Source organism: Mycteria americana, chromosome 1, assembly GCF_035582795.1.
Source record: "Mycteria americana isolate JAX WOST 10 ecotype Jacksonville Zoo and Gardens chromosome 1, USCA_MyAme_1.0, whole genome shotgun sequence".
NCBI classification, from domain to species: domain Eukaryota; kingdom Metazoa; phylum Chordata; class Aves; order Ciconiiformes; family Ciconiidae; genus Mycteria; species Mycteria americana.
This window is the reverse complement of record NC_134365.1, coordinates 44,340,741-44,368,510: the sequence shown is the minus strand read 5'-3', so window position 1 is coordinate 44,368,510 and position 27,770 is coordinate 44,340,741. Positions and strand designations below refer to the sequence as shown.

Sequence of the window (27,770 nt, the reverse complement as noted above, 5' to 3'; positions counted from 1 at the left end):
ATCTGTACTACCCATGGCCCAGAAGAGGCAGAAACAAAAAGTTAGAAAACGTAACAAATGTCTGCATCGTCTTGAAGCAGGGACACACTCTACCTCAACACAGAACATCATTATCCAAAATGTGCCTCATCTATTTTTCCAACTCACAAAGCAAGCCTGGCCACTGAACACCTAATACTGCAATATATTCTTAAAACAGACTGTATTAGACATCTAAGTAGGGGCCTAGAGAAGGCAAGCTTATGCTAGATTAATTCCGGGGAGCAACACTGCAGTTAGGTTACGAGGCTTCTTCTAGCCCCTTTGTCTAGTTCCTTCAATTCCGTCCTCAATTCTGTAGTCAGTCTAGCTTTGGAGGGGGATTTATCTCCCTTTCTTCTTTCTATATCAAACTGCTATAATGCCACAGATCTCACAGCAACCCCAAAAGAGGGAAGCTGCTTAACACTGAAATGCTGAAGTTCTCTGCTGAATGATCCAATGCAGAATTTAGCAGGTACCACTAAAGAGATTTTGAGATTTCTTTTTTTTTTAAACAAGGCAGATGTAAGGGACTGTATTGTGAGTAGGAAGTTGCAAGTGAGTGTAGCTTTGGTAAACAGTCAGATGAGCGCATAACTGCATTCATGGATAGGAAGGGACAGCATAACAGACATTGCTATGCAAAATGATTGTTTCAGCACCTCTCAGCATGGATTTTAAACAAATCAAGAAAACACCATATGATGTATTTAAAATTGTATTTCGGCATCTGGCAAAAAAGAAGTATCTGTTAAAGATCATATAGTTCAAGGAAGCCCTTAATATGAGTTTCTGTAAAAAGAGAACTTGAAATTGCCTGTCAACAAATCAGCAGATGCCCTTTCTGAAGCTGACAGGTGCTTTTTGGCATTAATGTAATGACCATAAATACTTCCTTGCACAGGGTACAATCAATTGCTTTAATCAATGTCTACTATCACTTATGAAGCATGCAGACAATTTTCTAATCTATGCTTTGCAGTGATATTAAATATGCATGTTCAACATACTCTGGCAAAGCTGACTGTCAGTTTCTTTTCTTTTTGACAAAAATCAGCATTTTGCCTATAAGGTTACAGTCCTGTCTCAAGAATAACTGAAGTGCAGGCTCTTAGCCAAAATTAATTCCCTTAGAATAGAGTAACACAATCCACAGCAGTGTCAGTCTTCAGGAAAGCTCTGTGCTACATGGAGACTTGAGGATGCAATGTGAATGTTGCATTATGAACAGAACAACCTGACAGCTTAAAACAGGAACATTAGGGGTGCATTCAGATACATGGATATATATCAATAAATCAAACACCTTTGTTAAATATTTTCTTAAAGCTCAGTCCATATATCAGAAAATTCAAGACAATAAGTCTGTATAAGATTAGAAACCAGTAACAGTCAGAGAGGAGATAAAACACCAAAGAAAACAAGTGTCTCCTCCCCCGGCCCTGGTTTCATTTGTTCCTTCCTGATGTGCTTTCTCTCCTTCTTCTCCACCTTCTCCTTAAACTAAAATGGGCATCAAACAGAGTTGATACTTGCCTTTCTTTGCACCTAGACAGTTCTTTTGAGCATATGGTAAGAAACTTCTTTAAAGTACTTTTATACTGAATCTTGCAACGCCGCTAAGGATAGGTAAAAAAGAAGCTGAGAGGTTACGTTACCCTAACTGCAAAGCAATTCCTGCTTGACATGAAATCCAGATCTACTGTCTTGCAATTTACCCAGTGCTCTCTCCTAAATATGAGTTTGCAATGAGATATAACAAAAAAGACCAATATGATTTTTGGCCTTTCAACTGCTATCTTCCATGCGTATTACAGATAATACCCTTATCTTGGCCTGTTGAAAAAATACATCTGTTTTCAGTTTTTGCTTTGCCAATATGAAGAATTAAAGCATTTCAACAGATCACTGAAAATGTTAAGGAAAGCAAAGAGGACCCTCAAAAGGCAGATTTTGAAGAAATGAGGCAGGCAGACAAGTACTGTTAAAAAAGAAGGCTGAAGAGAGAGTAGGAAGTACCTGAAAGACTGATGTTTGGACAGTATTTGGCACATGACCAGCACTGTAAGCAAGCATAATAGCATAGAACAGGGAAAGCAAGCATTGGCTGCATACCAAAAAACCCCTGCTTTTGGTCTAAAATATTTTAAGGGAAATAGTAAAGTTCACCTACGCGTGAAACTTAAAGCTGGACTAGGAAAAGCACAATAAAGTAGGTAGTTGAAATCATCTTACATTAGCTGAACTGAGGACTAGTTGAAGTAAATATTTATTTTATTGTTTCCACCTTTCCCCTCAGTGAATACCAAGCTATTATCGTGGAGGCGAGTGGAATTACCAGAGCTAATACGGGGTTAGAAGTCAAGAATTCTAGAGCTGTAATCCTGGATTGGTCTCTGACTTGCTCTGATACCATGTTTACATCACTGTTCAGTTTCCCTACTAATAATGCAGAAACAATAATATCCAACTCATGAAGGAGCTTGGAGGATTAATTAAAGTCTGTAGTATTTTGAATAAACGCTGCCACTTTTAAGTTTCCTGCAGTACTTATAAGGATCAGACTATAGGACTGGGTCTTAGCTTATGTCTATAAAAATATTGACTTCAGTAAGAGAGAATCAAGGCAACTCTTGAGTGTTTTTAAAAATTTCACCTTTGCATTACTGTTTGCCATGGGGACTGAATGTTTGCACCTCTGAGACTTCGTTTGATTTCTAGAATTAAATTACAGGACAGTTTAAGTTCTCCTTTGGCCCTAACACCTTAAGATTGCTTTTATAAGGCATTATAAACAGGAAAATTTTTATCCCTCCCTTCATTTTTTGCACCATCTTGTTTCACAAAATTCTTTGAAGCTACAAATCAAATGCTGCTCACTATTCATCTGTAGAGACTCATTACATTTGACTCTCTGGGCAAGGCTGTATTACAAAGAAACAACATGTTTGATAATACATTTAACGTGGTTCGCCTGCCACTATTATTAATACTACATTTATCCTACTAAATCCCAAAGTAGTATCTCTTCAGTAGCACAGGAATTATTCAACCAAAAAGTAAATGTACTCTTAAACTGAGTGGTTTAAACAAAGATGAAGAGGTAGTACAGGACTAAAGGACTGCAAGACTGTTAACAGTATTTTCTGTCAGTTGACAATATTTGCTGGATTGCTTAAACATAATAAAGTGAATTCAGTAACAATTCTGAATTGTTTACTGTTCCATGTTTCACTCTCATAAAGAATTTTTTTGCTGGTTTTTTTCTAGTTGCACTTACTGTGTTACATAATTATAAATACTAAGATAAAGAATTTTTATGTTCAGCAGCCCTAAATGAAATCACACTACCTTATGTATAGGCACATACTGTATTTGCAGGAGTGTATGCCTTTGTCAAGCTGTATCCACTCACACAAACATCCCCCCTTTCCCTACCCCGTGCCCCCAGAAAACCAAGCTCCAAACCTGTTGCATATAGCTGTTCTGGATTTATTTGGGGATTTTTGGTTATGAACTAGAGTGCACCAAACAAGCATTGGATAAAGTCCGTACATATGCTTATGACAGACAAATTATACTCTTTATATGATTAAAAGATTGAGGCAGAAATATTTACTCTGGATAACACAGTAACGTCACACCAGTATGGGCATAAAACTGAATGTGTGAATAAACAACACATTAAAAATGTAATTGTTGTGATTTCTGAATATATCAAAAGGTATAGTCTTTAGAATACAATGTCAATGTGACATTACATCACAAAATATATATTGTCAAAAGATCACCCATATCTAAGATACTGGGCTACAGAGTCTTGAGTTACACAATGGAATAGCAGAGATGATCCCAGTTTAGACACCTCCATGGTAGCAGCTAGAGATTTATATCACTCTGTGCAACACCAGTGAGGCCTTTGACACCCAGGCTGTGTGAAAACCTTTAGTTAGGTCAGTGTACCATTCTAAAATACCAATTGTAACAAATACTATATAATTTATGGCATGAGAACAACAAAGGAAGATGGTGTGCTCCAGCCTGCACATGGCACACAGAGACTGAGTGACAGACATTCTTTAACAGGGTTCTAGGTCTTTATTCTGCCTGGATGTCTTCTGAAGCCTTCTTAAGCAAGGTAACTAAAATAGAAAGATCCTGTCATTGATAGTGATAATTACCTTGGCAGAAGGCAAAAGGTTGTGCCGCAGGAGTACTTTTGGAAGTCCGCTAAGTATATTTATTTGGCATATTCTGTACCACAAGCCTGTTTATTAAAAACAGCACTTTGCTTGCATTAGTCTTCCAAACATCAATAGAAAACTTCATGTCTGATTTTTTGATAATAAAAATAACAATAACAATAATAACAACAACAATAATAATAATACAAATACTAGCTTCCTATTTTTTTCCATTACAGTACCCAGAATGAAGTGGCTAACTCATTTCAAATAAGGAAGGAGCCAGAAACAAATTAAATTATCAGCTGTTATTGCCTATGTGTCAACAGTATATCCATGAGACAATACTATGCAGAGAAACACAAGTTAGATCTACTCAAACTTGGGTACCATACAGCATGCTTTTCTGCCTGAAGGTAACAGGTAGCCCTGCACTGGAGATGGCAGTCCTGCTAAACCTACCAAGGATGCTGGGATTTCCCCTTGAAGGAGGGTGGCCAAGGGCACGTACCATCTTAAGATTAAAAAGGCAAGACAAAATGGAGTCATGTTCAGCTGGGTCAAGAACCTTGCAGGAAGGATTTCAACCACTGTGGGCTCCAGGGTTAGCACTGAGCTGGCCAGACTGTTGGCCTTAGCTAGTCCTTAGTATTCAAGAATGACCTGGTCTGAAATTTTTGGTAGAGCATGGGAAAAACCTTCTCCCTGAGAATCAAAGTAGCAGGATTACTAAAAAAAGTAGAGGAGCTCACATTTTTTGGCTGGGACAGCCTAATTCATCTTCCTGCTTAGTTCAACCTACCTTGTTTAAAGCAAAGCCAGATCATTCTGTGTAACTTTACAATTTCCTACATAACCAACCCTAAGATACCAATATTGCTTTGAAGTGACAAAGAATGAAATGACAAAGTCCCAGGACTTCAAATACTTATCAAGGAAATGTATCAGAACAAGGAAATGAACTACCTGAAAGCATGGAAGGGATCGCCTTGGTCACCAAGTGCAGCCCTCTGTAATCACAGACAACCTTGGAAAAACCCTTAGGCCAGAATGACCTTGAATATTCTGCACATTGCCAAGACAGTAAGTTGCAGAACACACCCTACTACCCTGAAACAACTTGACACTTTTCATGCAAAGAGCCAAAAGCTACATAAATCTTTAGGCCACTGGAAGGATGTAGGAGAGCTCAAGAACACGCAAATGTCATAAGGCTTTCAATAACAAAATAATTTGTTAGTGAAAATACCCAGAAGGTAGCATGGGGGGGGGCAGGACTCTTCTACTTTGTCTACTGTCTTTTTCTACTATTTGCAGGATGGAAGGGAAAACGGACCTGTTTGTATTAGCTTTGCCCTTCTACAGTGATCATGTAGCTTTTGTGAGTTTTTATTCAGCTCAGTGGAAATTAGAGGGCCTGGGTCACTTCACCAGATCTACCACGGGTCAGTAAAACTGGTCTGTGCAGTTTTCGTATGGCATAACACTGCATCCCAAAGCTTCCTTTGTGCCTCACACTGGGTCTCTTTGTTCCTTTCCCTAGGTGATACTCCTCCTCATTTTTTAAGGAGTTAGTAAACTAAATGTTTGGTTTTTTGGCTTTACGTTTGGCAGGTTAACTTCATTCACTGCTCAGTTCTAAACATATATGCTTCCTCCCAGATCAACAAACACCTATTTGCTTTATATTTAGTCAGTTTAACATGATCACAAGGCATTCTCCCGTGAGATGTCAAATTCCCTAAACAATAGCTATAGCTTGTGAAGAGATAAAGACACTCAGCAAGATGCTTAAGCACATACTCAATGTGGTGGGTTGACTCTGGCTGGATGCCAGGTGCCCACCAAAGCTGCTCTACCACTCCCCTCCTCAGCTGGACAGGGGAGAGAAAATATAACAAAAGACTCGTAGGTCGAGATAAGGACAGGGAGATCACTCAGCAATTATTGTCATGGGCAAAACAGATTCAACTTGGGGAAAATTAATTTAATTCATTGCCAAACATATCAGAGTAGGCTAATGAGAAAATAAAAACAAATCTTAAAACACCTTCTCCCCACCCCTCCCTTCTTCCCGGGCTCAACTTCACTCCCGATTTTCTCTACCTCTTCCCCCCCACCAGCGCAGGGGGGCGGGAATGGGGGTTGCGGCCATTTCATCACACGTCATCTCTGCTACTCCTTCCTCCTCAAGGGGAGGATTCCTCACACTCTTCCTCTGCTCCAGCGTGGGATCCCTCCCACGGGAGACAGTCTTCCATGAACTTCTCCAAATTGAGTCCTTCCCATGAACCACAGTTCTTCATTAACTGCTCCAGCATGGGTTCCCCACAGGGTCACATGTCCTGCCAGCAAAGCTGCTCCTCTCTCCATGGGTCCACGGGTCCTGCCAGGAGCCTGCTCCAGCGCAGGCTTCCCATGAGGTCACAGTCTCCTTTGGGCATCCACCTGCTCCGGCAGGGGGTCCTCCACAGGCTGCAGGTGGATATCTGCATGGACCTCCATGGTCTTCACCACGGGCTGCAGGGGAATCTCTGCTCTGGTGCCTGGAGCACCTCCTCCCCCTCCTTCTTCACTGACCTTGGGGTCTGCAGAGTTGTTTCTCTCACATATTCTCAGGCCTCTCTTCTGGCTGCTCTTTCCCAGCAGTTTTTTTCCCCTTCTTAAATATGTTATCACAGAGGTGCTACCACCATCACTGATGGGCTCAGCCTTGGCCAGCAGTGGGTCTGTCTTGGAGCCGGCTGGCATTGGCTCTATCAGACAGAGGGGAAGCTTCTAGCACCTTCTCACAGAAGCCACCCCTGTAGCCCCCCCAATACCAAAACCTTGCCATGCAAACTCAATACACTCAACTACTTTTAGTAGTCTGAAAGCCTCTGAGACTACTTCTGTACTTCAAGTTAAACATATGTTTGTATAACTGAATCAATGAACAGTACTCACAGTCAGCCTAGAAGAGAGCCATAATGGCAAAATTTGGTGGAAAAGGCCCAGATGCTTTCTGACAATAAATCAACCATAAAATCACAGCATTTTAATTACGCTTCGTTGTTCTACTCAGGGATGCTTACAGTTTTGATTTTTGATGGCTGCATGCTAATTTAATTCTGTACATGGACCAAGAATGCCCTGAGACAGGTAATCTATCTCAAGTATTATTACCTTGCACCATCAGACATAGTTTTCACACGAGACAAACACATTAGTTTCTGCATGCTTTTGTCTCATCTTGACATTAATTCCATTCCCAATATGTCAGTAAAAGGCAAACAAATGCTAAAATTCCCATAATACTAGCATGCAACAGAGGCCGGATCATCTGGATCTTCCTTACAGAGACTCTGAACACCCTATTGTTCACCTTGGCAGTACTGGTTATGCACCTCTTAGGCTTACCATATTCATTTTTAACTCTTGGCTACACTCCTTGATATCGCAGATTGAACAAAATGTCTTGCCATTGATCTCCAATGATTATATAGATAAAAAGAAGTGCTTTTAGGTTACTTTAGAGATTCACTTTCTCTCTCTTCAAAATGTTATTAAAATTTTAAGCAGACACTCATCTCAACTAGCATCTAACTCCAAAATTAAAAATGATCCCATGTTTTCAAAAGTTAAATTTTAAAATGTTCTGAAACAATTAATCTTGCTATTTCAAAGAAACAATAGTATCTTTGAAAGAAAAAAACTTAACTGGGCTTTTCTTAAACTGTCTTTTTCTTGCACTTTCTGAAGCCAATTATAATTAAATTGGGTATATTTTTAAAAATAAAATAAATATTACACAGCAGATTCCAATACCCTCAGTTGCTTTGTGTGGTCCTTCACCTTTAAATTATCTCCAGTCATCTATTTCTGTAATGATGTATTACCTTCTTTGAGAACTATCCATAGTTCTTTGTCATTGAAATTAACATTGGCAAAAGAAAAGTATCTGATGTATTAAGAGGAAAGCAAAGTACTTGAGTTATAAAATACAAATAAACAGTACACTTATATTTGAATCTTCTTATCTTATATGTTCTTACACTTAAATTTGAATCTTCAAGGAAATAAACCTACCTGTCAATCATTTCTTCATCTATAGATGAATTCTAACTCTAGACTAGTAACCAAATTTAAAGAAACCTTATAAAACTGCATTGCTAGTAAATACCTTTTACCTCCCAAATGCTACCACTTCACGTTTGTCTTGACAATTTGGGGAAGAGATGAAAAGAAGTTAAAATGGTTCCTCTATTCTAGAATTAAAGAAGGAAGCAGAGATTCCAAATGTGAAAGAAACTCACCCTATACCAGGGAAGCCAATGAGAATATTAAAATTCATTAAAACTCATTTCAACCTTAGCAGGATCAGATTTGGCAAATCAGTTCTTTTAGGAAAAAAAAGTTAGGCTGGCTTTGCTATCAGGTCATTCTCATGCCTTTCTAAGTAAAAAAGGACATCCTGTAATGAAAACTGTAAATATTCAAATACATGAAAAGTATTTCAAATAACAAAAACAAATTTTGATATCCAAAGGGGTCTTCTGGTGAGCTGTGCAAACTGATACTGAAAAAAAAGTAATCTTTAATGATTTAGAAATTACTGCATTGACAACTAGAACATTTATTAAGAAAAAAATTATGTATTTAATATAAAATGGCTCCTTCATCTAGTTCTTCCAGCACGTCTTTTCCTATACCATGAAAGTACATTTGTAATGCTGACGCTGGTTCCATGAGAACTTTTTTAAATGGAAGGTTTATAAAATTTATTGTTATTTGGAAGCAGACATCACTTTAGATAATCTTGTATGCTTTCACTCTCTAGCTACCTACTGTATAAGAAGTACCATAAATCTTAAAGCCTGAGGAATGCTTTGCATTTAACCTATTATCTGAAAAGTTGTCGGAAGTAAGGACTATCTTTTTGGTTTGAGTTTGTACATTCCCCTTGTACAAACAAGGCTGGTTCATAACGCAGAGTCTCAGTCACTGCCATAGCAGGAATACATTCTACAAGATAATAATCATCCTCGTCATTGCTATCAATTGCCCAAACACTTTCCATTTTCTTTGGATACTTAGCCTTGCACATTATACAGTTTCATGACAGAAAAATGAAAGATTTATGCTCTCTTTAGCTATTAATTTTCTTGATTTTTAAGAAACGGAAGTTTGTATACATTGTGATAGAAAAAAATGATTGTTTTGTTTTTATTTAGCTAATTTGGTTGATTTTTTTTAAAGGAAGCTTGGAAATTGATTTCTATTTTGATTTTGTTGAAAATAAATGCTTTTAGATAAATGTGTTAATAGCACTGACAACGCTGCTCAGGGACTGAAAGGACATCTTGTACTCTGCAAAAAGTAAATCGCCCGTTAGTTCTCTGCTAGGTCAGTTTTTACAAGAGATTTATGTTTCGAGGTCAGGACAAAGCTGATGGATTTCATGAAATATGAGATTCCTTTTAAAACAATATAGAGCTATTTTCAGCTCAATGAACATATATTTTGCAATCCCTCCTCCTCCTCCATTCTTCTCTGACCTATAACCTCCAAATTCCATTTCCTATTTCTGTTCGGTCTGAATGCCCTTGGGTGAAAAGCTGGGACCAAATCAATTTCTTTCACTACAAATCTGTTCTGTCCTCTTTCAGCTCAGTTCCTGTCCTGGCCAAGAAGCAATTATTTTCTGGGCCTAATGAATATCACACCTTCTACTTATATATAGTTTTCACTTCACCTCCACCTCTTCTGCTGTCATATACCAACTTCTTCAATCAGTTCAACAGGAGTCATCCTTCCCTTTGGGTCTTTTCTATCTCCTTCCTGCCTTCTCTTCACTTTTCTTCTTCCATTTGCCTTCCTTTCTCGTGCTCCCAAGTCAAATCCTTCTTAAACTCCTTAATCTATTCCATATCAGTTTGTCTCTAATTTTCATCCCCTGACAATGCTGCAAAATGCAGTTGTCCTTTTTGACTCTTCTGTCCAGTTTCCAACCCCTCCCCCAATTATTTCCTTCAGCTCGATTCTCCTGTTATTTCCCCCCCTGTTCTCTGACCTCCTGATCTCTTCTGGTTTTCTGACTCATTGTTTTCAAATACTAAGCAAGAATGAGGCAATTTCTAGTTCCAGTACTTTTTTCCTGTGATTATACTACTGAAAATGTCTCAGCTACTGCAATGTAAAAGTGTGGATGCTTTAACATCCTAGTTCATAATTGAACTGGTCAGTGACGTCAGTCTACAAAACCAGAAATGTTTTTAGTTCATACTTACTGTTATCCCTGCAAGTGTTCAGTTCTCCGTACAGTAACCACAAGTGATCACAAATGATTTTGCATTTCTCACAGTTTGGGTTTATATTCTGAAATTATTTAAAATGCCTGACTTGAGAATATTAAGCACCCTTCCCCAGCAGAAAAAAATGCTGGTTTATTTTTGCGCATGGAAAAGAAAATCATCCTGAACCACTAAACCCTTTGAAAATCACAGCGGGTATATAGTAATATATGGATTTTTTTTTTAATCAAGCAATAGAGTTGTAGCATGAGTAACAAGTATTTATCACCCTGATAGCACAACTATCTGAAAGCATGAAATTCCTTTAGCAGACATGGCACTTCAAGGCTGATGTTAGCTCCATGTAACTACTATCTATCTTGGCGGTAAAGATTATAACCAACTTGCAATTTTGAGTGACCAGAGCAGGCCAACAGGCTGTAGAGGTACACTACAAGGGGATGTGGAAGGCAGAACTAACAATATGGAGCATTTTTAAGTCTGCGAACATACTTCTCTAGTTAGAGATCATGTTCACATTAAACTGACCCTGTATAACAGTGACAATACAACATTTCCCTCTTTTTTGTGACGTGTAATATGTGGTAGGGAACAGAATCAAACCCACCAAGATATGTCACTATTTTTTGCCTCTGGACCTTCAAAATGAAAAGTGAGCAACCCAACCCAGGCTGCACATTAACCAGTCTTTCATTGAGGGCCATGCTGGGATCATAATATCAGACATCTTAAAATCAAGTGCAGTTCATATTCATCAGTCTCAAGCCATCCCGAAGTATCACTCAATTTTCTTTGCTTGAGTTCAAGAGCGCTTGCATTTATATTTGTTCTTGTGTCCCATCTAGGAGCCTTATAGTATTCTTTCTTAAGAATTTGCTTAATAAAAGGACATGAATCAAAAATATTCAAAACACATAAATAAAATAGCTTTTCCTAATCTCTAGCTTATCCTTTCAGATATGACCATACTGATTTCCATTTCCAAGCTTGTAAAAAGTGATGCACGTTTTATTGAAAAACTAGTGGACGCAAGAAGAAACTGTTCACTTGAGCATACAGTTAAGAATGCAGATCTTGTAATACATAATCTCTGATTCTGGCAACACCGGATTACAAAAAAATAAAAGCAATTTTTTGCTAGACATTTTTGCAACTTATAGCATAGTTATATTCCAGCCCTAGCTAATATTTTGCTGTTATCTATATACTGTAGTGTACGTAAGGAAAGCTTGCCTTACGATGCCAAACACAGAAATTGTAGTCTTTTTTTCAGGCCAGGATTCCAGCTCACTGCCATGAAAGAAGGGACAGAACAAAGTAAAGACAAGAAGAATTTTCCTAATTGAAAGCCTGAAAGCTCTTTACCAGAAGTGCTGATTGCCTTCCACCTCAGAATTACTGAATCCCTTTAAACTTGCTCTCTGTAGAGCCAAGCAGTGAGAACAGATATCACAGTTTGAGTCCGTACTGACTTCATGTAACTGCGATTCTTAATCTGTTGGCAATTGAGGAACAGTTCTTTATATTGCCATCTTTTATTTCTACAATTGCCTACATTTCATAATTTGGGTTCCTCTTGTTGTTGCAAAGTAGAGCTACATTAGAAATAAAGAATCTCTTGGGGTTAAAGGATGAATTATTGGAAGGAATTGTCCCAATAGGTTTGAGCATGAATAATGTGTACGTCTCCCTCAGATGAGATCTTTTCCACGCACTGGATCCCACTCTTGGACATTAGCTGCTGTGGAAATTTTGTCAACTGGAAATAGCCAAGAAGGTTCTCAGGCACACAAATCTGTCAGAATTTCTTCCTTTAGCAGCATAATGCTACCCACGGGCATGAAGCAAATGAGTCACATCCTAGCTTTGTCCCTGGTTAAATTGATTTAGGTAGATTGAAATTACATGTTTGAAAATAACCAGAGTTCATAGATAGGTAAATTAAAAAGCTGTTAATTTATTTTGATGGAGAAGGACTTTGGTAACGTGTTTCATTTACATTCCAGGGCACAAACATTATTAATATCAAGGTCAATGAAGAAGAGAGTTGACCTTCCAAATAATTTGTTTTAGTTTTGAACTGTCAGATTCTATATGAGCTATGAATGTAGTATTCACTCTCTTGCCATGTAAAGTGACATGGGTTTTGTTTCACAAAATGAGGTTTTGCAGCAGCTCAGAGTGCAAGTGTCACTACACAGTGAAGTGTGGCATTCTAAAGCAATTTGTAAGGTTATTGGTAGAAAAGATTATTCTATTTATGCCAATGTGGCATAGCTGCCAGTAAAATGAGGTATAAAAAAGGAAAATATTTTATACAAATAAAGAGATTCAAATAACCTTTCTGTATTCTTTCCCACATTCTGTGTCTGCTGCAATGCAAGGAAAAAGTTGCTTAAGGAAAGCTGTTGGGGGTAGACTTGGAGACAGCACTACAGCATTCTGTAAGAATTCATCAAGTTGTTTAATGCAGACACAGCACTTCCGTCAGACACTGGTAACATGCTTTGATTTGTAATGTTTATGCTGATGAGCTATGTTACTGCAGGCTCCAGTAACTCTTTTTACCTATCCATCTAATGAACTACTGGTCTTAAGTTAGCTACTCGTTCGACTACAGTCATTTATTAGTTACCTTAAGGAGATTATATTTTATAGAGAAGCAATAGGAAGCTCTTAGTCTAATATATATGTTACTCAGTCAACATGCAGAATTCTTTACAGACTCACATGTACAAATTAAACAAATATCCAGCAATGGTTTTCTGAAAGCTGCAAAGTCAAGCAGCCGAAAGTTTAAAATGTTGTACCCCCTGGTTAATCCCTAGAAATGTTTTGCCCCCTAGTTAATCCATCTGTCATACTAAATTATTAATATGGCATCAGAATTTCATATCCACAATGGAGAACATGAATGTTTTGGAGGATATGTTTGAGTGGTTAAAGCAGTTCATAAAAAGTCATTCTCAATTTTTTTTACAGCAGGCAAATAAATATGTATCACAAGCAGAGTTTGAAGTTCAAACTGTTCAAAACCTGCAGGGGAGATTTTTTTCATATACACTTGAACTGCTGCTGTGAGCTGTAGTTACCCAGCTGAGAGATGAAAGCTGGTATTCCAGCTGAGAGAAGCTCGGGCAGAATTCTGTGTCCACCTGGAAGATCCACTAGATGATGGGAGAGAGGAGAAGAAAAGCACAGTTTTACAGAAGTCATGCAGTGGACACTAAGCAGATAGGCAGAAAGAAACCATGGGGAATCCACTTGACCGGACTGCTTCAGCAGCTCCTGGGCAGTCTCTGTGTATTCTCACTGAATTTCTATGTGGCTCTTCTGTTTCAGAGTCGATTTTTCAAATCACAAAAACCTACCACAAAAGCTCTTAGAAAGGATAAAATACCATGAAAATTTCTGGCAAAACTGAAAAAAACCCCCTATGAAATGGAGGGAATGGAAATTCAATTTAGTTTGAGCTACAAAAGAAACATTTTTATTATGGATACCCAAAATTTTTTTAAAAAAGTTTAAATATTGTGATACTCTAATCAAACAGAAAATGCAAAATTTTGCTTTCAGGATGTCTACAAGCTCCACATCAGCTCTTATTTTTAGGGTAAATTTGAATGGTTTTATTCCACCGAATCAATTCCAAGAACTCCATGAATATCACAAATACCTGAATGAACCTGAATAAAGTTCAATGAAAACCGCTAATTCAAAATACTTTGACCTTGGCTTCAACCATAGCATTCTGCCTGTGCTGGGTCTTTTTTGGTTCCAGAGCAGAATACCAGTACTTAAAAAACAGGACACTGGGAAAAAGTGTGTCTTTGTCATTAAATCTGATTTTACATAGAACTGACATTTATCAAACACTTTAAACTTTTTACGTATTAGGCACTTGACTGCAACCACAGTGCAGCCACACTTGGGCTGGGAATACTGAGCGAGTTTGGTAAGCTTCTAATTCTTTCACCAGAAGGAAGCAGCAAAAGGGTAATTTTAAGAAACTGTATTTCAATCAAACTTCAGGAGCATTTCAAAGGACAAATGAAGAAGTTCTTCTCTAGGGCCTTAAGATTAGTTTATGAAGAGAAGTACTAAAAGCCAAAATGCAAGGGAACAAGTGAAAGCTATTTGGGGGAGCAGGAAGAAACAGTTTAGCTCAGGAATTTAGAAGTTAATAGAAACATGACACTAAATCGTAGAGGAGAGCAAAGACAAGTGAAAAGGTAGAGAAGCATTACAAAGGGGAAGGAAATTTTCTGAACAGAGTAAGGGAGAGGTTGCATAGGAATTTTTTTACATTTTATATTTCTGAGAAAGGCAAGTCATTCTGTGGTTTTGGTTTTCCTCAGTGGAATTAGTAAAAAAGTAAAAGAAAGCTATTAGCCAAGAAGTTTGGCAGCTATTGATTATGCTTCCATAGAATTAGAGAGGTAGCAGATTTCACTTGTGATTACTGCCTTTAAAACACCAAGCACATGCCTAAATATAAAACCTGAGAATTATTGTAAAAACTGCCATCAAGGAAAATAACTCAGAATAAGCAAAAGACAAGATTTTACACTTTCTTTTTTTCCAGTAAGCAATATTTCCAATTCAAAATCTAGTCACACTAGCAAAGACTAACACATCTACTCAAATACTCATTAATTTTAGAAACTTATTTTTTACTTTATACACATGACTCAGTCACAGGCTGACGTTTCTGTCACTGCTGTTGTTGGCTCATATTTAAATTGATTCTGATTTTGAAAAACCTGCCTATTTACTTTAAAAGTTACCCTCATATATCACAAATTATATTAAATAGAACAGTCATTTTGCACAGCATTGTAATTATAAACAGCACAAAAGATACTCAGATGAAGATCACAGCTGTTTAAATATGGACAATGCTATTTAAAGGACAGATGTATGTTTTGTGAAAGAACAAACAAACAAACAAAACAAACAAAACCCAAACAAATGTAAAACCAAAGCCCAACACCACACTTTTAATCCCAGTTACAAGGCTCCCTTAGTATCAGTAATGTATAGGGTTATCACAGGTATTAGCACAGAGCTTGTACAAAGGTGCTTGATGATATGGCACTAAATGTGTTTGACATTGCCATCAAACTTGTGCAGTAACAGTAACAACACTTGAAGAGTAGCTAACATGTTGAAGGAAGAACGTAATGTTTCCTGAATTTATTTGTTTTGAATAAAATATCCTAAGTATTAAAAAATGAAAAAATAACAAATATTAAAAATGCTGCTATTCCTCCTGTTCAAATTAGTTTCCCATAAACCACATAAAGTTACCAGCTGATAAAACCCCTTCCTTAGCAGAGCCTTGGGTTTATAATACTCTAATACAATGTAACATTTTTATTTATCATTCACATGAATATATTAAAAATTGGCTAAAATTAATTAAATAAACTTTGTGAATATTATTTGTAAATAAAAAGAATGCAATAAAGAAAATATTGCCAGAGTGAGGAAGACTAAGCAGAATAGGAATATAGAGAGATTACAGTAGCATGAAATTTAAGATAGGAAGTGTTGCACATTTGGTGAAAGTAAACCAAGACCAACATAGACCTGTATATCCCGTTTCAGGTAATATGGCAAAAAAGCAGTACTGGTCATCTGTACAGAGTCATGCGTAACAGCTGTTTGAAAAGGCTACTATGGTCTTAGGGTGCATAAGCAAGGGGATTATTTATAAATCAAGAGAAATAAGGGTTCCATTAAACAAAATCCTCATATCAGAGGCTATATCTAACTTCTCTGGGTTTTAATCTTTGCAATACTTGTATATATGATTTTAAAGGCTTACTCTCTGAGCTTGAGCTTTCCTTAACACAAAGCAGATAAAAATGACTTAGCCATTTACCTTTTCAATGGGAAAAAAATGTGACCAAGGCAATCTTCTAATAGACAAGATTCAAGAAAGGATCAAACTTAATGGAAGAAACTTGCTTATTCTGCAAGGAGGAGGAATGTGTGAGTTGAAATAACTGCAAAAGAGAAAGATATAGCAGCATTTATTAAAGGGAAATATGATGAACTCACAACCAAAACTTATGTCAGTAAGTTACGGGCCAGTATCTTTTCAAAAATTAAATACGCATACTGCAAAGGAAACATCTTTTGACAAATTGAATTGTTCAGCCTTTGACACACAGGCTACTTTTCTCCATGCTCAAAACATTTCTTTCTCTGAAGGCAAACTTCTCCAGAAGGCATATTCATTTAGCAGGTAATAATAAATTCAGCTATTAAAATTTTCAGTAATTGATGTTTAAGCTCATGCTATAAACATTACCTAGTTAGTTTTTGCTAGCTTTTGCCCTGGTAGCTGTCAGAATGTTCTACTCATTTGTAGAAATGGATGACTTTGACTAGGAGTTGATTTTGCTACTTGAGTTAGTCAGAAAACACTGCTGTTGAAGCAAAGGAAACAGAAATAGCTGGTTGCCAGAATCTAAAATAAGAGGGTGAAATTTGTATTTTTACAGCAGAGCTAGTAATTAAAAAAAGGTTAAACAACTCCAAAATGCAAGCTATAGACATATCTTATACACTAGTCTTGAAATGTTGTTAGCAGTTCAGGACACTAAAGTGGAGGACATTCAAATTCTTTAACAGAGAGGACCTCAAGAGCTTATCTGGAGATTAAAGGTTATTTTATGATGAAAGGCTTCAAGAGTTCTGAATCTGTTCAGTATTTGAAAGAAGAATAAAACGATCATAGGAGGTACCAGTGAACTTGAAATACTACTACACAGATTACAAATGCAGCGGAATGAAAAATGAGGATAGGAAGATGGACAAGGAAGTAATATACCAGAGGAAATGGAGATGATACTCCTCTATGTTGCATAACAAGCAATGGAACATATGAAGGTAGTGAAAAGACTGTTAAGAGGATGCACAGCTGCTTAAATGTTCAGTATCACTATTTGCCAGCTGGTAAACTGGCTGCATCTATGCAAAGCAACTGGATTGGAGTTGGTGAATCTCTATTGTTCCTCAACTTCCACACGTGCTAAAATATAGTCAGAGTGATTGCGGCTGGTTGTTCCTTTGAGCAGAGTATTACATGCCTGAACCTTTAACCAGGCAATAGTTGTCTGATATTTCAAAACTTTCTTTTCATGGCTGAACACTGAAAAGCAGGACCTATTACTGTACAAACTCTTCTTGTAACCTGTTCAGGATCTCAGGCTTTTAATGGTAAGAAAATCCAATAGATTTTAGACTTATTTCTTCTCTCCTTTGTCTTTTCTTTCATTTCATTTTGTATTTACTGACTAAAGCATCTTCCTCTTGCCGTACTACTTGTTCCTCATCATACTACCATACTTACACTATTTGACTCCATCCATTGCTCCTACTCCATCCAGTTTATCAATAACCTCTGATTATGCTTACTGGTCCATACACATTCTAAACCAAAGGATCTTCAACTCCATCTGCCATTTCACTGTTCATCTCACAGCCCTATCTTCATCCCTTACCCTTCTGAAGCATTTTTAGTAGAGTTTCACAGCCTCCTTATAAAATGTGTGTCCTGCTCTTTCCTTACCAATGTTTTCTACTACACTGATCAATTCTTAGCCAAGTCTTAAATCCTGCCATCCTAACACCTCTACAGCCTCTACAGGATATTTATTAACTCTTGCCCTTCATTTAAATTCTTCCTTCTTTACAAAAATCAAAAAACCAGACAGTACTTTTTTCTCTTCAAAGTGAAAAAAACTGTCCACAGTGTAACTTCTTTCTTTACTGGTAATCATAATCTTCTTGCCTTCTTCTCAACTCTTGCTCACCGGTCGTAAGCCTCTCCTGATCGTTTCCTATACATTCAACAAATAGTCTTATCAAAATCATCACTTCGCTTTCTGTGCTTCATTTTGTAACTTCTTTCAAGCTGCTTCCAAACAATGTGATCTTTGTTAGTCCCAACATAACCGTATTCAAATGATTTCTAAAAAATCCATTTCATGCATTAATGATGCTCCAACATAAGCCTTTTTGCTTGTATTAGAAGACTATTCCAGTTGTACTAATAGCAAGCAAACTTCTAACACTAGCCTGAAGTAATTCATGGACATTTTTACATCTGCTTGTTCTGGAGTGTATTTGGTACTTCACAAATACTCAGAGGTAAAGGAGGTGAGTAAGAGTTTACCATACGAAGAGAAAAGCCAGACAGAAGATTTGTCTCTACAGGGAAAAAGCCTGTAGGGGATTTGAAAACCTTTCTCTTCAGACACAGTCTTATCTTTAATAACACACCAAAAACTGCCAGACATTAAAGGAGTTGTTGGTACCTCAAATTAAAAATTAACTACAATCAGTTAAAGTGAAAGGAAAAGAACACACAAGAGGAAGAGTGAAGAAAAACAAACTCGGTTTTAAGTTCAGATCATCAAGTAAGATTATTAATATAAATGAGAAGGAAAAACTAAATCAGATTAGAAATACATTCCTATGAGAAGCACTGCTAGTAAGAAATATTATCTGCTAGAGAAAGAAATGAAGAAAAAACGCTTCTAAGAGTGATATACAACTGTGACAGTCGATACCACTAGGGATGTGTTGTTATCTGTGCATTAGTTAACACTTTCTAATACTTCTATATCCACAAACCTTTTCGTATATTTTGTCTGCTATTCTTATTTCATACTAGGCTGTAGTCTTCTGACAAAACATTATGAATGGCCCCATGCAGTATATAAAAACTTATCCCTACCTGTAAAGTATTTTTAGAGGCTGGAACTCTCAGTAGATGCAAGACAATATTGGCTTTCTTGCTCCCAGCTCACTGAAAATATTACTGAGCTTTCTGCTCATAAACATGTCAACAATTCTCATTCCACCTCAAACAAAATGACAATGTTAAAGAAGAAAAAAATTAGATGAAATATTTTTTACTTTATAAACATCTTAATTAGATACACATTATTGGATTCATATTTCACATTTACTTTTTTGTCAAATGTAAATTGAGGGGCTGCTTAATAGCTAGACTGGATGCAGGCACCTCTTCACTTCAAACTTCAAAAAAGTAAGTTTAATGTTTACACAGTCTAAAATTCAATGTACGTTGAACACTAGCACCATATTAGATAGCCTACCACTATCTATTTAATGTTGTGAAGCTTATTCAAGAGAAAAGTGAGCTCCTATAAAATGATGTACTTTGTTTTCACACTTACTTGAAGTGGATACTGCTGTTGCTGAACTTGTTTTGAAATCTACCACAAAAATTAAGAACTACCTGTTCTCTGTATCATTAACTCTATAAATATGGTGTGAGATACATTATGGCTGTGGTTGCGACACAGAAAAGATCTAATATAATCTCAGGAATGAGCTCTCCAATCTTGTAAGCCAAATTTATCCCCGTATAATCAACAGAGTGCTAAAGATTGCCACATGCCTATATATATACACATACGTACATGAACAAATGGAAACATCTCTGTGTGTATATATATATACACACACACACCCCTGTTCTGCAAAGATAGAAAAAAAATGCAACTATAGAAGTATTCAATATATACACACAGAGAGACACAAACACGATTTTAATTAACAAATTAATGATTTAGAAAGAACTTTAATTACTGTTACTCCTTTCCTCAGGTTTCTAAGGATGGGCAAAGGACAAGACATTCTTCTGAGTCTCCTATAAGAATTTAGCAGCAAAGACAATGTAATCATCAAATAAATGTAGTGTTTAGCAAGGCTATACTACATGCACTGCTAATGTTGACACGGAATATAAATTGAATCAGCTGAAGGCAAGAGTTCAGGCCAACTCAGTAAATACAGAATCAGATTGTTTACAGTATAATCACCTGAATTTTGAAGTTGATGCTCAAGAGCCACATAGTTTCAAGATCAGCAAACAAAGAAGTTACTGAAAATAAAAATTATTCTAAGCATACTTTCAAAAATAGGCATAGACAGAAATTAGTCTTTGAGGGTTAGATGCAGCATACTCAATCTTTCACCTTGAAGCTAGAAATATATTGCTATTCCTTCTCCAAAACCATACGTACAAGACAAAGTTATTCGTGAAAGTAAATTATGAAGAATGAGTAAAAAGCATAAGGCATGACAAGTTTTAATTTACTACTCCAGCTAACCTATTGGGACGCTGCTCTGACATGTTTTATTCCCTTATGAAACTGACTCTTTCCATACAATTTCTTCCAAAATTTGCTCTAGAGTGAAACTATTTTAAAGTGGTTTTAATTAAGCATTTTTGTAGCATCAGATAACACATATAATAGATTTATAAAATAATAATTTGGAAATTTTCTGCTGTGCCGTGCATCCTAAAAATTTTAATTCTTTTATTATGTAGATCATTAAAGGAGAAGATTTACTTAAAGAAAAATTACAGAACCTTGAAATTTTCTAATACAAACCTGTTGGTTAACCCTACCATTTATCTTAATCCGTGTAAATTAAACATTCTTATGTTTTTAAAATGGAATAAAAGTCTCCCCCCCAAAAAAAGACCCCATAGTTTGGTTAAAAAAAAACAAAACAAAACACAAAAAAACATTTAAAAAAAAGAAAAATATTGGTAAGGTAAGCTTCACATCATGAGAGAAAAAAATTATATTCTCATCTTACTACGGTTAAAAATTGTTTCCTTTTTAATATTAAAAAAACACTCCTACAGCAATTCACAATTATATTAATTTTTTTCATTAGTATCTACATGTGAAGCAGACTAGAAATTGGTTGACAGAAAGCAGTGTCAACATGTAGAGGCACTGTCTAGACCCTTCTATAGACCCATCGTATATACCTGTAAAAACTTCAGGGAAGAATAATGATCTATTATTTATCTATTATAATTATCTATTTTTTCTTACCCCTCATTTATATCCCATTATGTCAGACTGTTTTTGCTGTCTTCTCTAAATTGCTATGTTGGGTAGGTGCAAGATACTATCAAATCAAGACAGGAATGTTTACAGACATAAACAACCATTCGTGTTTAAAAATTCAGGAAGTCTTATCCAGTTTCATGTACTTGTGATGGCTAGATAGAATAACTGGATGGCAGGAAGTATAATCACCTCCAGACTTCCACCCTGCTCCTCAGATAATTTTTCCTACCCTCCAGGCAAGGACAACTGATGTGCTCATCAGCCACCAAACCAAAGACAAAGTCAAATGAACAGGTTGGACATGACATTCTCAGGGAAGATACCATCTATCAGAAGAGTCAAGACACAAACCTATCCCTCCTCAAGTCATCTCACTTCAATCCACTGTTAAGTTACATATTAGTGGAAGAACAACTTCAGGAACTGCTGAATTAAGCTTGAGATACATAAGAAAAAAATACAGCATGTAAAACCTGAAACAACTAAATTGGAAATGTAGGGAAAACAACTCCCAACATTGACACTTCTGCTTTCAATCTGAAATAGGCCACGATGTGGCTAAATGAAAAGCAAAGATAATGGATTGTTTTCCTCAAATTATATAAAGGGTTTTATACAAGATTTAATCAAAAAGGCTGAGTAAGGTATCCATATCTGCATCCTTATCCATTACACCATTTTCCCACAAAATCCCATGTAAGCAGACATAAGTATATGAAAAAGTCAATCTTCTATAGACTTAGTATCATATGTAAAGGTGGTATTTTAGAACAGTACAGTTTCGCTGTAGTACTGGGAAACATTCATCATACAAGTTAGCAGTGAACTTCAGTGTAAAGCTGAGACCTTATGTGCATGCAGCATCAAGCACAATGAAGCCTTGAGGTATACCAGAATAAATAAGATCACCCTTCAAAACGTCTGTAAGGTTTTCTGCCTCCTTGTGTTTCTAGAGCACACATACTTGACCGGCAGATTTCTTACAACTATAAACCAGCATAAGAAATTTGGTATGTGACCCTTTTTGGGAATGTGAGTAATCTCCTACTGAGAAATTACCTATTGTTTAATGGAAAGTCATTGATCTCTGCCTACCACCTGCTTAGTCCAACTGTTTATTTAACACGTTGGGTGATAGCAACACTTTATCTCAGAAATTACCCTTGCTGAAGCTAATGAACATCATGTTGTAATTTCAACCAGATTCAGATTTATCTCCAGTCCTAGCCAAGCACTGAGTTCATTAGTTGCTGACAGTGACTAGTGTGTTTGGCTAGCATCTTAATCCACAAATTGTTCCACTAAAATCAACATAACCAAACATGCAAAAGTTGGCTCAACAATTCTCAGGTGGGATACAATGTGTATTTCAAGGTGTCATCCTTTCACAAGATCTGTATACAACACTTGAATTTGATTAAGAAAACTTATTTTGGATGCTTTTATGCTACTAATTTGTAGACACATATCCTTGTCTGTAAACCTCAGGGTAGATCAGAAGGGCTGGCTGTGATGCCTATGTGAAACACAATTCAACCACTGTTAACCTGTATTTGAAAAGAGGAAGGAACTCCTGGATTTCATCGGAAATTACTTACATATGAGTAAAACACCCTCCCTCCCTGTAAAGAGTTTGCAATCCAAGAAATACCCGATCAGGGAATTTACAGATTCAAAAGAATACCCCCAGACACAAGTTATGTAGAAGACCCCCACCAAGCACCTGTACCTCTCAAAATGTGGTATTAAAGGACAGGAAAGGCTGCTGAGTTCTGCTGCCACCACCCAACCGGGAGGAAGTGATCCTTTGAGAAGTGGCCTTAACGCTTACACACCTGTATGCTTGAACATTTTACTTTTTCAAATTTTCCATGGACAAAGAGTTTGAAACAGCTCTCATTTTATTCAAACCAGTTTGTTTACAGTGCCACTGTTACCGTGCCACTGTTAACTTTTGATGTCAACAAATCTATTTTGTTTCAAAAGCTGGATTAATAGCATATCCTATGTCACTGTTGACAAAACAACATGAAAAGAGGTTTTCAAATGGTGTCGTCAAATTGCAGGTTGCTAGTACACAATAGTAAGTGAAGTCTTATACAGACACGCAAAATAGTAGGATGGGAAAGTTAATGTAAAAATTACCCAACTCAAAATAATGCATTTCATGTCCTTCCTATTTACAGAGAATATATTGATTTGTAATGGAAGCAGCTGACTCACAGACACCAAACTGACTGAATAACTGGCAGGTTAGCATTACCTATCCAACCTCCTCATGCTGCTCAAGAACAAGCACACCTGAGCAGCCATAAGCATGAGCCTGCATTATACACATACGGCTACATGCATGAATATATGTTTCTCACATTTATTATATAACGTTCTCCACACAAGAACACAGGACAGAGACTTGCAAGGTTGCTTGCCTTCCATCCTGTTTATAAAATACAATAAAATGCACATTTTAAAACACCATTCACTGTAGCATGATCTGAATCTATCTCTCTTTCAGCAGCACATACGAGGAATGTATTAATCTAGAAATAACCATTTGATTGCTAGTGGAAAAAGCAGCAGAACGCAAAGCAGTAGAGAGAGAGATTGAAAAGATTTTTTTCTTTTGATCTGTGCATTGCTGTGTTGTAAACAACTGTTTATTTACAAAATAAGTTTGAGCTTACAAATATGTCAGGCCTACCCTCATATATGAATTACTTACAGTTTTGCAGCAGTGGAATAAAATTTTGCAGCCAACACCCTTCAGGTATAACTAGTTTGTGCTGAAACAATTTGCCAATCTTATTTAACTGTCGTTATTTGCTGCAGTACAAGGAAATTCTAACTGATGCAGGTTAGACTTCTGCTGTCAAATAAAAGTAGTAACAGCTGTCTTTCACAAAATACAGTAAAGCTACCTTGCATCTTCCCTGCCAAAACTAATCACATATTCTAAGGATGTCCATGTGCTGTCATGTATCTCTTCTCCTGTCCCTGTAAAGTAGAGCTGCATTCTCTACCTCTATGTAGGTAATTTCTTCACAAAAACTAATATTTTTTTTTAAATGGCATTCCGGGTTACAGAATGGAAAGGAATCCCGTTTCACTGCAGCCATCTGTTCCTAACAGAGAGATGGAATGGCATGACAAGATGGAAGCTCTCTCTCCTGTCTCCACCTGCTCCCCCTGTAACTTTTTTTAGTACTATTCCAGTACACTTTAAACCTTACTTACAAAAGCCAATATACCAGATGTCCTTGATTGTCCCACCTGCTGGCTGTGCTGACACTCACCATAACTGATCCTCCTGTCCATCCTCTCTTATACACACATACATAAAAAAGGCACTGGGCAGTGTGTATGACATGTCCTCCCTTGGACACTGTCTGGGGTATGTGAGGAGTGACAGTTGTTTGTTTCAGAGCTTTTTATTTTAGTTTTAGCTGCACAGCCTCGTGTGCTTTGGTCAGGAGGTTCCCTGTTAACGATACCATAATAACCGACTTGGAAGCCACCACACAAGCAGGACCTGCTCTGTGAACTGAAATGTGAACAGCCTTAGCTACTCATATAGGAGCTTTCTCTGCCTAAGGAAAATATATAATCCCTGATCAGTGGTATACATCTTCCTCATCTGTGCTCTGATCATCAGGGATATGGTTTTCACACAGCTGTACCCACCTTGCTTTTTCTTTCATACAAGCTTTTAAATAAGCCTATTATGAGCTCAGGAAATCCTAGTTTCTATCTCTGCTTCTCCTGAGAAGCAGGCCACACCATACAGACTCTTCTGTGGCACACAGCATAGCTTAAACTTGTTTACTGCTTCTATCAAAGCCTATTGACAGCCTATCAGAAAGCCAAAAATACTTTTAGTTTTCCCACAATATAAAGCAGATTGCCACTGTTCTTCTCATCAAATCAGATATCCTGCCAATGAAACATACAGGTTTCTCCACACAGTCTTCAGTCAGCACTGAATCTGGCTGCTCAGACCAAGAGTTACAAAGTCAAAGCTCCGTAACAGTATCACTGTGCACATACAGCACTGTACAATCAAGAAATATATGTTAAAAAAAAAAAAAAGACATTGTGTCTTGCAAACAAACATTGTACAAATAAAACTGCATATATTGGAACACAAAAACCATCAAAATTTCCTATTTTTCTATGATACATTTATGTCTTACCCCAAATACTCCCAGTATGTACATATAAGTACATCAGGATGTACTTATTGTCCATCTCATTATCCACAAGTACAGACCAAATTCATGTATATATACATGTTCTACATATAAATAACCAATATTTTCAATCATTTACATTGGAAACTACAAAGCAAGAGTTATGTCCATAGTTGTTTGTAATTATATCCCTAGTTCTTTAATGACAGATTTCTTTTACAGATGAGATTGAGTTCTACATGTTTGCAATTCTACACATTTTTCCAGCTGACCACTCTTATCTGTAAACAACAGATTATTAAGACTATTTTCCCTCTTTGCACTGACTTCCTATCCCCATCATATACCTCAGTTTGGGCAATGGACCCAAGCCTCACATACCTTGAAGAGTCTAATTATGGTAGCTATGAAGAGAGATAACCATGGCAATTAGTAATTAACAATTTTTCAGAAAACTATCTGGGAAAGGGAACAAAGAAACTCACGAGCGAACAAGAAAGATCTGTCTTGGTTCATTCCTTGTTTGGACAATGATTTATTTGGTTTTGTGGGCATGTTTGCCATGGTAAAGCTGCTTTTATGATCTCTGTTTCTTGAGATACCTGAAAAGCTAAGTCTGATGTAAAGACTTGATGGATGTCTGCCTAACTAATGCATGTAGCTATTACTTTGTGTTTTCCTTCTTTATTACATTTTCAGAATCAAAAGGAGATAAGCATTACCACGAGCCACTGTTATCAATATCAAGGAGACAGACACACAAAAGATGTTTGAACAAAATGAAATTCTACATGTCAGTAGTAGACAAGCTGCTGTTGGAAAGTGCCAGATAATTAAATTTTAGAGAAAACCACAAATTTTGGACCTCTCATAGTGATGTGATCTGTCAGACACAGATAAGAATTCATATTTAAAAAATATACAAGGTTTCATATCGCATCTTTTTTTAATGTGAGAACAAAATAAACCAGCTGTTTGTGCCAACAGTTCCAACCAGTTTGTCATGCTGTAAAGGACAATGTATCACTCTGGTTGGGCCACCACCTTTTTGACACTGAGAGACAGAAGTTATAAATAATAAAGCAGGAATTGGTATTCACCCAGTTTACCAAAGAAATAGCGGGAGAACAGCAGAGGGTGAATTTATCTCAGCACAGTGTCCTAACCAATGGTCCAGAGAACAGGGAGCTCCAAAAGGAGAGGCGGGCACCAGAAGGGATATGGCAGATCTGCCTGGCTCAAACTGGAGACCTGGCCGTTCACCTCCCGCCTGCCAGCTGAGAGCCTGCCAGAGTCCAGGGCTTGCCTGTCCTCTGGCACCCATTGCTCTCTCTTCCATCTTTTACACATCTTGGACATACAAATTTTGGATTAAATGTGATATGCAAGGCAAATATTTCTTAATATTTTAGAGGAAGGATAATAATTTTAATTTTTTTTTCAATGCCTTATATTAAATGGTAAAGGCAAAATTCTGTCACAACATAATCTGCGCAATGAACTTGCTGCGCTACATGACAGATGGGCCACAAATTGTACTGTAGCAAAAAGAAATAAACTACTAGTTTGCATTTCTGGCACAAATTTTCAGCCATACCTAATATCGGTAATGCATAAATACAACAACATAACAGAGAAAATAACTTTGTATCTACCATAAGCACAGCCCCGCTGGAAAAAAAAGAAAATTTCCTTAAAATACACAATGGGATTTATTCTGTTTATACTTACAGAGGCATTTAGAAAGAAGAGCTCCTGTGCAATCAGTACTGTTGTACTACTGAAAAATAGGTGTCTGTGAGATCAGGTTAGGAAAAAACCCTCAAGTTTTCAAGACTATCCTGAGAAAATTATCTTTGCTTTCACTCGCTGCCTAAACTGTTTGAGAGACAACTTGGTGTATGGGGCGCAGGTGCCCAGGTGCTGGCAATGGCGGGGCTGCAGGGGCCGCTGTGAGGAGAGGCCGGGGCTGCCTGGTGCCAGACACAGCCGGTTCCAGCCGGCTCCAACTGACCAACTGCCCGAGGGCACAGCTGAGCCCCTCAGCCAAGATGGTGGCACCTGTGGGAAAACATATGTAAGAAAGGGCAAAACCACTGCCTGGCAGTGAGGAATGAGGGAAAAAATGTGAGAAACAACCCTTCAAGCACCAAGGTGAGAGAAGGAGGA

General features: G+C 37.2%; 1 protein-coding gene across 15 annotated transcripts in view; it reads right to left on the bottom strand.

Annotated features, from left to right (window-relative positions):
* The window catches only part of SYT1 (synaptotagmin 1), a 360,596-nt gene that overhangs the window by 244,639 nt on the left and 88,187 nt on the right, over positions 1-27,770 (bottom strand). For 2 of the 15 annotated variants that reach the window (XM_075496165.1, XM_075496139.1), the window contains exons 1-2: positions 19,251-19,377; positions 16,386-16,509 (exon numbers count right to left, since the gene is read on the bottom strand). The exons of 12 other annotated variants lie outside the window; for them this stretch is intronic. The gene's annotated coding sequence lies outside the window, so the exon portion shown is untranslated. Of the gene's footprint in view, positions 1-16,385; positions 16,510-19,250; positions 19,378-27,770 lie in introns of those variants that run through there. One more of the 15 variants, XM_075496156.1, reaches the window with a different exon arrangement.